This window comes from Notamacropus eugenii, chromosome 2, assembly GCF_028372415.1.
Source record: "Notamacropus eugenii isolate mMacEug1 chromosome 2, mMacEug1.pri_v2, whole genome shotgun sequence".
Classification (NCBI taxonomy): Eukaryota; Metazoa; Chordata; class Mammalia; order Diprotodontia; family Macropodidae; genus Notamacropus; species Notamacropus eugenii.
The window spans coordinates 20,276,357-20,290,073 of record NC_092873.1 but is presented as its reverse complement, the minus strand read 5'-3'; the positions used below and the strand labels follow the sequence as shown (position 1 = coordinate 20,290,073).

Here is a 13,717-nt window from a genome sequence, read left to right as displayed (position 1 = left end):
TCTTTGCTTAAGACATTTGGTTGATGAGGTCACTTCCAGGTCATCACAAGTCCCTAATTTCTCTGTGGGTGGTCTCACATGCTTTGAAATTGATGGGGTACAGGCTCTGGAAACCCCTTTGAACTCTCCTTGAACCTTCTTTCTTGATCTGGCATTTGCCTGAGGCATCAACCCATCCCAGTCATCTGGCCTTTGATTATCTGCACTTGGTCCCACCTTAGACTTCGCATCCTTGATCCTATCTAGATTTCATTCTCCCTTGGCCACATGGTCCAGGTCACTGGCATTCCTGGCCCTTCTCTGTTACCTCACAGTCACCCCAGCCTATTGGCCATTCCCATAAAGATCTTCCCTAGACCCTCTCCTCCAGTCACTCAGGTAGTTTCCTACATCCCCCCATGAGATCCATCTCAGTCTCCATTAAGATCCTCAGATTAAATCTAGCCCACTTACATTAGCTGTACAAATGTTCAGATTTCTTAAGAGTATGGCCAATATAGTGGATCTTTAAAAAAACCTTGTTTTTCTTTGGCTTAGGTTGAATTCTTTCTTCCAATAACATATTGTTATTTTGGGGTCTCAGCACCCCTAAACCTCAACAGAATTATAGTAGGAACTCAGCTTTCTGAGGTAAAAAACTTCTTTTTCTTCTTCCTTAGGAGTTACTGTTAGAGATGTACTTAATACACAAAAAGGTATCAAGGAAAATTTATTAAAGTAGAATTCAGAGGGATTAAACACTTTGGTCAAAGATAACTCCCCTCCTCTTCATTATGAACGGGTAGTTTCCAAGTAAGATTACAGGAAGACTAAGTCTTGTTCAGAACAATGGGAGCTTCTTTTACTGTTCCGAATTTTGGACTCTGTGCCCCACCATCCACTGGCCCTGTGACTTCATGTTCTCCTTTCTGATAGGCTTTCCCTAAAACAGCTCGTCCTACCTGTGCACAGGTTTCTGACCTCTAACCCAACCATACTAGGTCACAACTCTGTGGAAACAGAATTTCTTCCTTGTTTCCCACATTATTCAATGATTAAACCTGCTCTGTGAGTGTGGGTCCAGAACAGAGGGGTTCAGGGTCTAGGGAAGAAGGAAGAAGGCAGAGTACCCCAGCTTCCTCAGGAACCAGGCATGGAGCCAAGTCAGTCTGGTGCCTTACCTGTGAATGAGGGAGCGACAGACCCCAGGTTCTAAATCTCTTCAGAGAGTTCCACATGTTCTGGGAAAACCTGAAGGGACCAGGGTTTTTTCCTAGATTGGAAGCCAATTCTCTTTCTTTTTTTCATTTTGACTTTTGGGTTAAGGAAGGCTATCTGAGCACAAAGGCAGGTATTTGTGGACCAAGTGGACAGGACTCTTTGCTAAATTGTGAAATATTCCTTGTTTGTCGAATCTGCATAACTTTGGATTCGGGACTAACTCTGGGTTTTGCTTAGATGTGTAGGATTATGTAAGACTTTGTCACATGGAGTGTTTTGAAACTATTTATTGTGTGGACCTGGGAAAGAAGGAAAAGGTCAGTGTTTATGCCTCCCCGGAGACTTCAAAGGACTCTTCTGGGTTGGAAACACAGACAGTGTGTTCTCAGTGCATTCCAGCCTGTTTGTTAAAGATGACTTTTTTTTTAAACAGAGGGGATAGTGAAATGGGGGTTTAAGCCATTGGTCTAAGCCAGATGGCTTAGATGCCATCTACTTGCTCAGCCTTGCACCTCGCCCATATGACAACACCGAGGAGCCTGAGTTGGTGGATGAGGAATGGAAATTTCTTGGAGGGACTGTCTCTCCTTCAAGCTTTAGTCCCCCATCACCAATGGCCTATTGAATATCTCAAACTGGATGCTGCAGAGACACCTTAAATTCAATATGTTTTAGAACTAAATTCCTTATTTCCCCCATGTGCCCTCCTCTCTTCCAGAATTTCTTGTCCCTGTCAAAGGCACCACCATCTTTCTGGTGTCTCATTTCACTCCAGCTCATTGGTTGTTGTTCAGTCATTTTCAGTAGTGTCTGACTCTCCAGGACACCATTGGTCTCCATTTGTGCATCACACATTTCCTTTGAGCTACTTCAATTCTGCTTCGCTCACAGAGTACAGCCCTTTTACTGATGAGGGCACACTATGCTGGTCAGTCCTGTGTCAATGTCTCCCATGTCTCACAATTGATTCCAAAGTTCTTCAGAGAGATCTTGAGAGTGTCCTTGTATTGCTTCTTTTGACCTTTGTATGAGTCGTTGCCTTGTATGAGTTCTTTGTAAAATAGTCTTTTAGGCAAACATATGTTTGACATTCAAACAACATGGCCAGCCCATTGGAGTTGCCCTCTCTGAAGCAGAGTTTGAATGCTTGGCAGTTTAGTTCGAGCAAGTACCTCAGTGTCTCATACTTTATCCTGCCAGATGATCTTCAGAATCTTCCTAAGACAGTTCAAATGGAAGTGATTAAGTCTCCTGGCATGGTGCAGGTAGACTGTGCAGGTTTTACAGGTCAACGATGAGGTCAGCACAATGGCTCTATAGACCTTCAGTTTGGTAGTCAGTTTAATATCTCTTCTCTCCTACAATTTCTTTTGGAGCCTGCCAAACACTGAGCTATCTCTGGCAATGTGTGCATCAACCTTATCATCTATGTGACTGTTCCTGGAAAGTATACTGCCAAGGTATTCAGAGAAGATGAGCACCTCTGGTGGGAGGGCTGCTCATCCACCTTTAGTATTCATCTACCTACAATCCAACTATCGCTTCTGGCTCCAAGAAGCTATAACATGTGCGGTAATCATACCCTTGGCAGATGGCTAAACCAGGTTGGGGTTAACCAAGGGGTCTCAAACCCATTGGTGAGCTAGGGAGATGTTTACCCCAAGCATGTGAAGACTTCTCCTGGCAGAATGGGTGAATGAGAACAATTTGTACCAACAGCCATGAGGGTAGCTGAGGCAGGAGCTGTGGAGCCTTAGAGCTTGGCCAGACATCAAAGATACCTAGGTCATCCACTGCATCCTGGGCCACCACAAGTCATCTTGACTTTGGTCCTGCACCTGGACTTTGATGACTCCAGAAGAGAGTGAGACCAACAACTTTGTGAAACTCTGCCATACTTAAACCTAATTTATGCATGAGTCGAAAGATATTGCCCATACCATTTTACCAAATTCTGAATGCTGTGGAGATACAAGGTAATTAGTGTGAGCAGGACGCTAGCACGTGGAATCGGGGTGGGGGTCAAAAAAGACTTGAAGGAGATCGCCTGTGAGCCATGCTGAGAAGGAAGCCTAGAATTCTAACAGGTGGAGGGAGGGCATTCCCAGGATGGGGGTCAGTCAATATAGAGGAATGGGGTATGGGAAATGGAGGTTGTGGTACAATTTAGCTGTACATCTGAATTGTACATAAACTGATTTTGTAAGGTTTCTTCCTCCCTTCCTCCCTTCCTCCCTCCCTTCCTTCCTCCCTCCCTCCCTCCCTTCCTTCCTTCCTTCCTTCCTTCCTTCCTTCCTTCCTTCCTTCCTTCCTTCCTTCCTTCCTTCCTTCCTTCCTTCCTTCCTTCCTTCCTTCCTTCTTTCTTCTTTCCCTCCCTCCCTCCTTCTCATCTTCCTTCCTCCCTCTCTTTCTCCTTTTTTTTTCCTTCTTTAGAAAGAGGTATTGAAGGTGAAAGGAAGAGAGGTTTTAAGGGCATGTATCTCGGACCCAGAGAAGAGAAAAGAAAGCTTGGAACAGCTCACAGGCTCCTAAATTTAGAATTTACTGAGGGTCTTTGGAGGCCGCACCAACCAACCCTCTCATTTTACAGTTGGTGGGGAGTCAACAATATAGGGATAAAAAGATTAGCACACAGTGATGAATTAAGACAGCTTGGTTTGTCAGTGAACCCAAGGCACTGCTCCAGCTGTGCTCAGCATCCCAGGAGGAGGATTATAATGAGGATAACAATGTTCACAAATCAATTCCCCAAATATTGAATGGGTGGATGCTGGTTGGGTTGGCTAGGTCATGGTGGGATGACCCCTGGATAAGCCCAGGTTCTGCCAAGGTGAGTGCACCCATCTCTGAAATCTACTCCCATGAAAGACTGTTCCCCTCATTCTCCAGGGCAATGACAGTGATGAGCACCCACTTCCTTTGGTTTGCCTCTTATAGGGCAATAATACAGCCAGAATCCACAGCCTTGGCAGCAAGAACTCATGGGGGTCAGGAACACCTGTGTCCAGCCCTCCTGACATATCCTCCTCAGGGCTTTATTTAGTCTCACAGCTACTGGATTAGAGCAAAGATCTGCATTTGAGGATTTACAGAAAATTGATACTTGGGAAGTTAGTGTGAGCATAAATACCATGCAGTGCAGCAAGCAGGTAAAAAGGAAAAGCAAACAAGTCTGTAGTAACAGAGGGCAGGGGTGGGGTGGGAGAATCAGAGACTTCCTAGTCCATGGCTGCTAGATGGGCAGGAGAGTACAGGGGACAGGGCAAAAGCCCTCAGTTGCAGTGCATGCTCCAAGTCGGGTCTGGGCAGGCAAATTTTATACTTTAAAGATTGGCTAGACTGAGAGTAGATACTAGCTTCCAGACACAGGAGGGGCTGTTCCTAATCAGACCCAGATGTGCTGGGGAAATTCACTTATCAGTACCAGACCTGTGTGGGGGAATTTCCTAATTGGGATCAACAATTGGACAAGGCTTTGAATTAATTGGGGTCCCAGGAAAAAGGTGTCAGCTGCAGTCACTGCAGACAGCAGGAGTCAATCAGGAGCTCTCATCATGTACATGTTTGACATTGGATCAGAATGAATCAAAACAGTGGGAGAGCACAAGCTGTCTGTCACCGTTTCTATGTCTACCGTCTTTAGCCTAAGGGACTTCATATTGGAGGCTTGTTGTTTATAATTACAACATCAGACAATATATTTAAAAATTGCAGTTATCACTGTCAGCTAGGTGGCACCATAGTGGATAGAGCACTAGACCTGGAGTCGAGAAGGCCTAGGTCCAAATGTAGACACAAATAGTAGCAATATGACTGTAGACAAGCCACTTCACCTCTGTCTGCCTCAGTTTCTTCATCAATAAAACAGGTATAATGATAGCACCTACTTCCAAAGGTTATTGTGAAGATAAAGTGAGAAAATATTTATAGCGCTTTGCAAACATTAAAGCACTGTCTAAAGGCTCTCTACTGCTACTGTTGTTGTCAAAGCTACCTGGGGCTCCTCTCTTCTGGTCCTGTGCTGTCTCGCACGTGAAATATGAAATATCTAGGGGAAAAGATAGCACAGATGATTGCTTAGGTTTTATACCTTTTATACATTGGGATAAAATCGGTCTCAGAAACCTAGAGGTGAAAGAGCCCTTGATGGGATGCTTGGGTGCATGTGCTTGGGCCCCAGTTCTAAAATCACATTTCTCCCTAGCCTCAAAACACTATCCCATGCAGTTTCTTCCCAGCCCAAGGACACAGCCTGCCCTAGGAACAACTGTTATCTTCCTTCCTGATACAGCAGCCAGCTACACTTATAGAACTTATTAGTCTGAACCAGCTGTGTACTGGCTGAACAGGCTGTGCACTGAGTCATATTGACATTTGCCACTGACTGACCAATCATATGTATCCTAGACTTGACATATGTTTACTCCCTTATATGTATCTTGTCTAACAAGACATTGATGAGAACAACCTGGTATTTCTGAGTCAGCCCTGACAGCTAGTTGACTTAGTGACATTTCAGGCCTAAATTACATCTCCAGGTAGCCCCTCTTTGGGCTATTTCCTGATGAACTCTGGGTAAAATACCTGTGCAGTAGATATCAAAAGTGCATGTTTCTTTAAGAACTAACCACTCCTTAACCACTCCCTAATCCTCCCCCAAAACACCTAGTTAGCATATTTGGCACATGTTTCCTATACAACATCCTCTATAAACTTTACCTGTACCCCTCTAAGGTTGCAGTTTCCTTAAGAACTCTTGCCTGCTGAAAAGTGTAATAAATCTTTACCTTGACCTCAGCAATGCTTGCATCTGCAAATTCATTTTGGGTGACCTGCCCCTGGTACTCTGATCTTTGTGGGGTTTTCACCCCCTCTTCCAGCCCTTATCATCCCCACCGGTCACCCAGTTCAATCCCCTGTGAGAAATAATTCATTTACTCAATTCCAATCAGTATGAATCAGTTTGATATTCCATATAAATCATATAGGGATAGAAAGGGTCTTATAATGGGTCTCAAACTTTAATGTTCACTACTTGTTTACCAAGTTCTGAGGCTCTCTTGTCCAACCACTAGGATGATGACAAAGACATCTCCATTCTGTTTTATTCCAATTCCATGTCCAAACCCAGTATGGGTGGGATGTCTTAATGCTTTTGACAATTCCCTCAGTTTATTTTTGTACCTCTGGACCACTCTCTCCCTTCCAACATGAGCAGGCTCCCATCTTATGACCACTTAGTCTGTGGAGATGCCCCATGCTTTACTCAACCTGTGACAACCCCTCCTCCCCACCCCAGCTGATATATCACTTTTGACCCTTAAGAGCAGGGTCCATCAACTAATGAGAGTCTGTGCCTCTTTTGCACATTTAGATATCAAACCCTATAAAAACAAAGTTCTGAAAGAAAAGGGCATCTCAGACTGTGAGAAAGACCTGAGGTCCACTTCGTTAGAGGGGACCATGGACCCTTTAATAAAGTGCTGTTGGCTCAGAGCTCTGCCTCAGTTTCTTTTACTGTAGGTTGGACAATATTAATTCCCACACCCCTTTACAGATAAAGAAACCAAGGTGAGTTCTGTCCACCCAGAGATGCAGTGGGATGCCTGGAATGTCTAGCTCTTGAAGTTATTGTGGGGAGGGATTCAAGCAGGTGATGTTTATAGATTGGCTTGTGAGCCCTGACACAGCGTTAATTATGTTGTTTTGTTCCAGCAACAGTGGATTGTTTTCCTCTTTGCCTGAAGGACTGCTTCTGCAATTATTATTGTGTTGAAAGCTATGTCTATAAGCACAGGAGAACTTTTCAGCTATCTGGGTGAATGTAATTAGTATCTCTAAGTCAGCAATCTTTTAATAACTCAATTTTAATGGCTTTTTCTCAATCTGCAGACATTTGACACTGTCTATTGCTGGATACTTTCTGCTCTCTAAATTTTTGTGATACTGCTGTCTCCTGGTTCTCCTCCTTTCTCCTTATTTACTCTTTCTGAATCTCCTTTGCTGGATCTTTATCCAGTTCACATCTGCTAACTGTGGGTGTCCCATGGAATTCTGCCTTCGCTTTATACTTTTTCATTTGGTGATCATATCAGTCCCCATGGGTTTAATTATTATCTCTATGCAAATGATTCTCAGATCTATTTATCACATCCTCAAGCCTGCATGTCCAATTACTAGACATTTTAAACTGGATGTTTTGTAGACTCCTTAAACTCAGCATGTCCCCAAAACATACTCATTATCTTTCTCCCTAAATCCTCCACTACTTCCCAGTCCCTATGACTTGCAACCTAGGAGACAGCCTCTACTGCTTATCTCTCAAGCCCCATATCCAAGTTGTGGCCAAGGCCCGTCAATTTCACCTCTGCAACATAGCTTGTCATTTCGCAACATCTCTAGACAATATCTCTTGTCTATTTCTGTACCATTTCTTGTTTATTTCACCTCTGCACCATCTCTGGTCGATTTCACCTCTGCAGCATTTCTTATTGATTTCACCTCTGCAATATCTCTTGTCAATTTCACCTCTACTGCTTCTTCTGAACGTTTCCTTCTCTCCTCTAACACTACCCTCATCGTGGTGCATGGCCTCAGCGCCTCATGCCTGGACTATTGAATTACCTGCTGGAGTGGGGTGGGGTCTGCCTGCCTCTAGTCTCCCCTCCACTCTAGTCCATTGTCCACTCAGTTGCCAAAGTGACCTTCTCAAAGCATAAGTTTTTCCATAGCATGTGACTCCTCTATTGAATAAGCTTCAGAGGCTCCCTATCAATTTCAAGATCACATATACAATTCTCCATTTTCATTTAAAGCCCTTGATAGTGTGGACTTTTCCTACCTTTCTAGACTTTCCTCCCAATACTCTACAATCCAGTGACATAGGTCTCCTCATTGTTTCTTGCACATGGCAATCCATCTCCAGACTTAGGGGTTTTCCAATGTTCTTTAAGCCTCAAATGCTGTCCCTCCACACCCCTACCTCCTGGCTTTATTGGCTTCCTTCAAGATTCAACTTAACTCCCATCTTTCTGTAATAGGACCTTCTTGACACTTCCCCCCCCCCCCCCCACTGTAAATGCCTTCCCTCTGGGATTATTTCCCATTTACATTACATATCTCTTGTTCCTATATAGTTTGCATGTTGTCTTCCCCATTAAGCTGGGAGCTAAGTCTGTCTTTTGAGAGACTGTTGAGAGCAAAATGTCTTTTGCATTTTCTTTGTATCTTCAGCACTGAGGACTTTGCCTGGCACATAGTAGGTAATTAATAAATGCTTGTTGAATAACTGTCTTAGGGGCCTTCCTTTGAGGAATTCACCTAACCATGGATGTGGTCCCAGTAGGTTAGCCACTGAAGCTCTCACTCAGTTCCCATTAAACATTCATCCCCTAGTAGAAAGGAACACACCCTTCACAACTAGATGACTCCATTAGCCTTGGGAGCCATAGCTCTCCCTTTGGGTCTGGGAAAGTGTTTTCAAAAGCTCTGATGCAGAACTCTCTCTGGTCTGACTTGACCTGGTCTGACCCCATGGGGTACCCTAGTAGATTGCTTTCAATTCAGGGCATCCCCTTCTTAGCTCAGGTCCTGCAGAAGTTGGCTGGATATGGGGGTGGGGAGGGTCGCTATTCACCTCCCCATATCATCAAGGAAATGATGACCTTCATGGAAGGAGGGGCAGGGATCCCCAAAGCAGAGCTAGGCTTGTCAGTTTAAGAATTCTAATGTTAGGTGGGGATCCAGCTCTGTCCCTGTCAGACCCTCCTCCCCTCCATCACAATAGCTTCCCACTTAGTCTCTTTCTTCTCCCAACCATCCTGCACAAGGTTATCATGGTGATTTTCTTAAAGTATAGCTCAGACCATATCCCTCTCCTATTCTGGAAACTGCTGAGTTTCTGTTGCTGTGAGGATAAAATACAAACCCATCTCTTTAGCTTGTAAAGCCCTTAAGGATCAGATTCCAATTTATCTTTGTAGGCTGAGTGTACATCACGCTCTCCACTCTGTTACTGTCATCTGAACTATACACAACCTGTCTCTCATGCCTAGAATGTGCTCTCCCCTTACCACCACTTCTTTGAAGTGAATGATACAATATGTGTATGTTATATTCCCCTTGCCCTCAGCAGGGTACGAGGTCCTATTTGTATCCTCAGCTCCTGACACAGTGCTTGGCACCAAAAAGTGCTTGATAAAGTAACCTGGGCTTGGTGAGATCCAGCAGGACCTCCTCAGGATTATGGAGGTTTTCCAGAGACTTGGTAGTCTGCAGGATCTTCCAAGTCTTCATGTTTCCAATTCCTATGGTCTTGAAGGAATTTCTTCCACCCAGTCCTAGAGGTGGGGACATGTACCTGAAGGTAGGAGAAGATGATGGAGGACTCCCCTACTTGCCCTGATATGTGATGAGAAGTAGAGTAAGGATGGATATTGACTTGATCATGGGCTGAGAGCATGGGAAAGTGTAGGTATTCACAAAGTGGAGTATGTGGTTTACACACATGACCCACGGTACTGACTAGACTAACCTCGTGAGATTCCTGGAGGAGCCCTGTGCCCAGGAACCTCTTCAAGACTGGGGCAGGCTAAGTAAACAGTAGCAACAGCAGCAGCGGTGGTGGTAGGGGCTAGTGGAAGTACACTAAGTCTCATCTGTAGCTTTTTTCTTCCTCTTTTCCCAGAAGTCATTGCTGGAAAAAATTTCCACTCATGACTTAGATTTAAATCCATTTTTCTTCTGCTTCCCCTGACTGACTAGAGAAGAGAGAGCGAAGGAGGAAGGGAAATTTAAGTCCAGTTGCAGCGTTGCTGAATCTGTGATCGTTAGCATTCTTCTTTTCCTGCTTTTCAGGTTATCAGGTTATGGTAATAAAACACGTGGCCATTAAGAGTGAATTACTGAATCTTATGACTTACGGTGATTGAATCTGAGGTGGGGCGTCTGGGAAAAATGGGAACTTGAGTTAATTAAATAATTTGACTGTTTTTTTTTTTTAAATTTCTGACTATATTCTAGAATATACATATTAGACTGCTTTTGAATCCTGAAAGAAAATCAATATGGAAAGGAGTCTGGAAGTGTTGCAGTTATCTCCAGGTACATTTTTTGGCTCTGCTTCTAACCTGGCCTCAGTGATATGCCCTGTATTCACAGACACACAGACACATAGACACACACACACAGACACACACAGACACACACACACAGACACACAGACACACACACACACACAGACACACACACACACACACACACACACACATACACACGGTTTCCCTTGTTTAATTGACTAGACTCTCTAGCTTCCTTCAGGGCTCAGCTCCAGCATTACCCGCTATGTGGGGCCTCTTTCCCTGACTCTTCCAGGTGCCAGTGTCCCCCGCTCTCCAAACAATCACTTTGTATTGATTGTGTTTATGTTTCATATTTATTTCTACGTACACATGCTGTCCTCATTCAAATGTAAACTTCTTGAGAACAGGGACTGTTGTATTCTCCATGTCCCCAGCACACAGCATGGTGTCTGAAACTTAGTAGACACCTAATAAATGCTTGTTGAATAAATGAATGACCTGAATGGGTGTGTAGATTAGGAGACAATCAATCAATCAGTGAACGTGTAGTAAGCTCCTGCTGTGTGCCGAGAAGCATTGCCAGGAAGATGGCAGAAGGCTCAGAATCCCCAGGTAATGGTGTTCCGGTATGTATGTATCCCAGCCTGGCTGAACCATGCTCAAATGAAGAAGGGTAATAGACAATCCTTGTTCTCAAGGAGACAGTCAGGGAAGGGAATGGAAATGACCATGTGGCCCTAGTCCTTTCCTATTTCCTCACAACAAATCGAGATCCAGATTTTGGTGACGATGTCTCTTTAGAAATGCCCATCTCGGCATCCTAGAATTGCATTTGCTGAGAGCTGGAAGGTAACTCAGGGGCCACACAGTCCAAGCCCTTTTCAGGCTAGGAATTTCCTCTATGACATTTCTGACAAGGGGTCACTTGGCTTGGGTTGGAGATCCCCATGCCCCCTGCCCCCCAACAGAGGCAGCCCTCTTGAGACAACTCTCATGTGAGGAAGTTTTACTGACATTGAACCTGTGTCTATTTGCAGCTTTCACTCATTATGCGTATTTCTGACCAAGCCCTCTCTTCTCCAGGACAGCCCTTCCAATTCTTGAGGATGGTCATTGTGTTCCTCCTGAGACCTCTTATCCAGGCCAGACACCTCCATTCCTTTGTTGTTGCTTAGTTGTTGTTCAGTTGTGTCAGGCTCTTTGTGACCCCGTTTGGGGTTTTCTTGGCAGATATACTAGGCTGCTTTGCCATTTCCTCCTGCAGCTCATTTTACAGATGAGGAAACTGAGGCAAAAAGGGTGAAGTGACTTACCCAGGGTCTCACAGCTAGCTGGGCAGTGTCTGGGACTGGATTTGAACACAGGAAGATGAGTCTGACTCCAGGCCTTGTAGCACCACCTAGCGTCCCAGTTACTTTAGCCAGTCCTGATAAGGCATGGAGTCCAGGCTTTTCACCTCCTCCTTTGGACACATCATAGTTTATCAACATCTGTCCTAACCAGAACTGAACACCTAGATGCTCCAGTCATGGCCTGCCCAGAACGGAGACCAGGCCTCTTGATGTGTTTTTTTCTAGGGAGGGATGGAGCAGTAGCAGTCTGTCTGCCAGTGAAAGGAGTGGCACTGTTAGGATGAATGTGGCATTCTCCTCAAGGTGCAGGATGGAGAGCCAATGGTCGAGCGGGGGGTAGGGGTGGGGTTGGGTTTGTGTGTGTGTCACCTATGGTGTAGGAAGGGGGCTAACCTAGCAGCCCAGGCAATAACAGGGCTAAGAGGGAGGTTATAGTGATTCTGCAAATCTAGCAGAGCCTTTGTTTGAATGACAGGAGGCAAATCTTTTCAAATGCAGCCTGAGGGTGAGGCCCCCAGGAATTTCTGAAAAGATGGTGAAGACATTTGTTTAGAAATTCTAAAAATCTTGGTTGTGGCTTCCCTGAGATTCTGACCTTTGGTGGAAGCAGAAATCAAAGTCCTGTTGGATGTATTACTAGAGAAGAAGATGCCCAGAAGATGTCAATTTATGGGCACTTAATGAATAAGTTCACCGGGGTATGGAATGGGGCCCAGAATCTGGCAGAAGGCTCAGAATCCCAGTTAACTACTCTGTGGGTCTGCCAGCCCCCCCTGAACTAGGCTTAGAAAGAAATGAGAGTACTTGTGCCCTGAGGACAGAGCCCCATCCATATGTGTCCAGCTGACTGGAGGTCAATGGGGCAGTTCTGGACTGCCCTCTGAAGAGAGAACAAAGAAGCTAGGGCTGCTGTGTTTCAGGTAGATGCCACCAATCTTCCCTCTAAGTCAAGGAGGTGATAGATGTGGGGGAGGAAGCTGAGGGATTGGCAGCCTTGAGGTTGGCAGGTTTAGAGCCTCAGAGACTAGGACAATCTGGGATCTGCTCTGTCAAAGCACCCACCTTTGCCAACGCACTTGCTTTTTTTTTTTTTAATGTTTATTTATTTATTTATTTTTAGTTTTCAACATTCATTTCCCCAAAATTTTGAGTTCCAAATTTTCTCCCCATCTCTTCCCTCCCCCACCCCAAAACACCATGCATTCTGATTACCCCTTCCCTCAATCTACCTTCCCTTTTATCACACCCCTCCCTTCTCTTATCCCCATCTTCTCTCTCATAGGGCAAGATAGATTTCTATACCCCATTGCCTGTTTTTCTTATTTCCCAGTTGTATGCAAAAACAATTCTCAATATTTGTTCCTAAAACTTTGAGTTCCAACTTCTCTCCCTTCCTCCCTCCCCACCCATACCCACTGAGAAGGCAAGCAATTCAATATAGGCTATGTATGTGTAGCTTTGCAAAAGACTTCCATGATAGTCATGTTGTGTAAGACTAACTATATTTCCCTCCGTCCTATTCTGCCCCCCATTTATTCTATTCTCTCTTTTGACCTTGTCCCTTCCCAAGTGTTTACTTCTAATTACTCCCTCCCCCTGCCTTTGCCCTCCCTTCTATCATCCCCCCACCTTACTTATCCCCTTCTCCCCTACTTTCCTGTAGTTCATACCAAATTGAGTGAGCGTGTTATTCCCCCCTTAAGCCAAATGTGATGAGAATAAGTTTCACTTTTTCCCTCTCACCTCCTCCCTTTTCTCCTCCACTGAAAAAACTTTTTCTTGCCTCTTTTATGAGAGATAATTTGCCCCATTCCATTTTCCCTTTCTCCTCCCAATATATTCCTCTCTCACTCCTTAATTTTATTTTTTTAGATATGATCCATTCCTATTCAACTCAGCTTGTGCTCTGTCTACATGTGTGTGTGTGCATGTATAATCCCTCCAACTACCCAGATACTGAGAAAAGTTTCAAGAGTTACAAATATTATCTTTCCATGTAGCAATGTAAACCTTTCAACTTTAGAAAGTCCCATCTGATTTCTCTTTCCTGTTTCCTTTTCATGCTTCTCTTGATTCTTGTGTTTG

General features: G+C 44.5%; 1 protein-coding gene across 1 annotated transcript in view; it reads left to right on the top strand.

Moving 5' to 3' along the window:
- The window catches only part of LOC140524656 (aldehyde dehydrogenase family 3 member B1-like), a 65,454-nt gene that overhangs the window by 2,527 nt on the left and 49,210 nt on the right, over window positions 1-13,717 (top strand). The gene's annotated exons all lie outside the window — the stretch shown is intronic.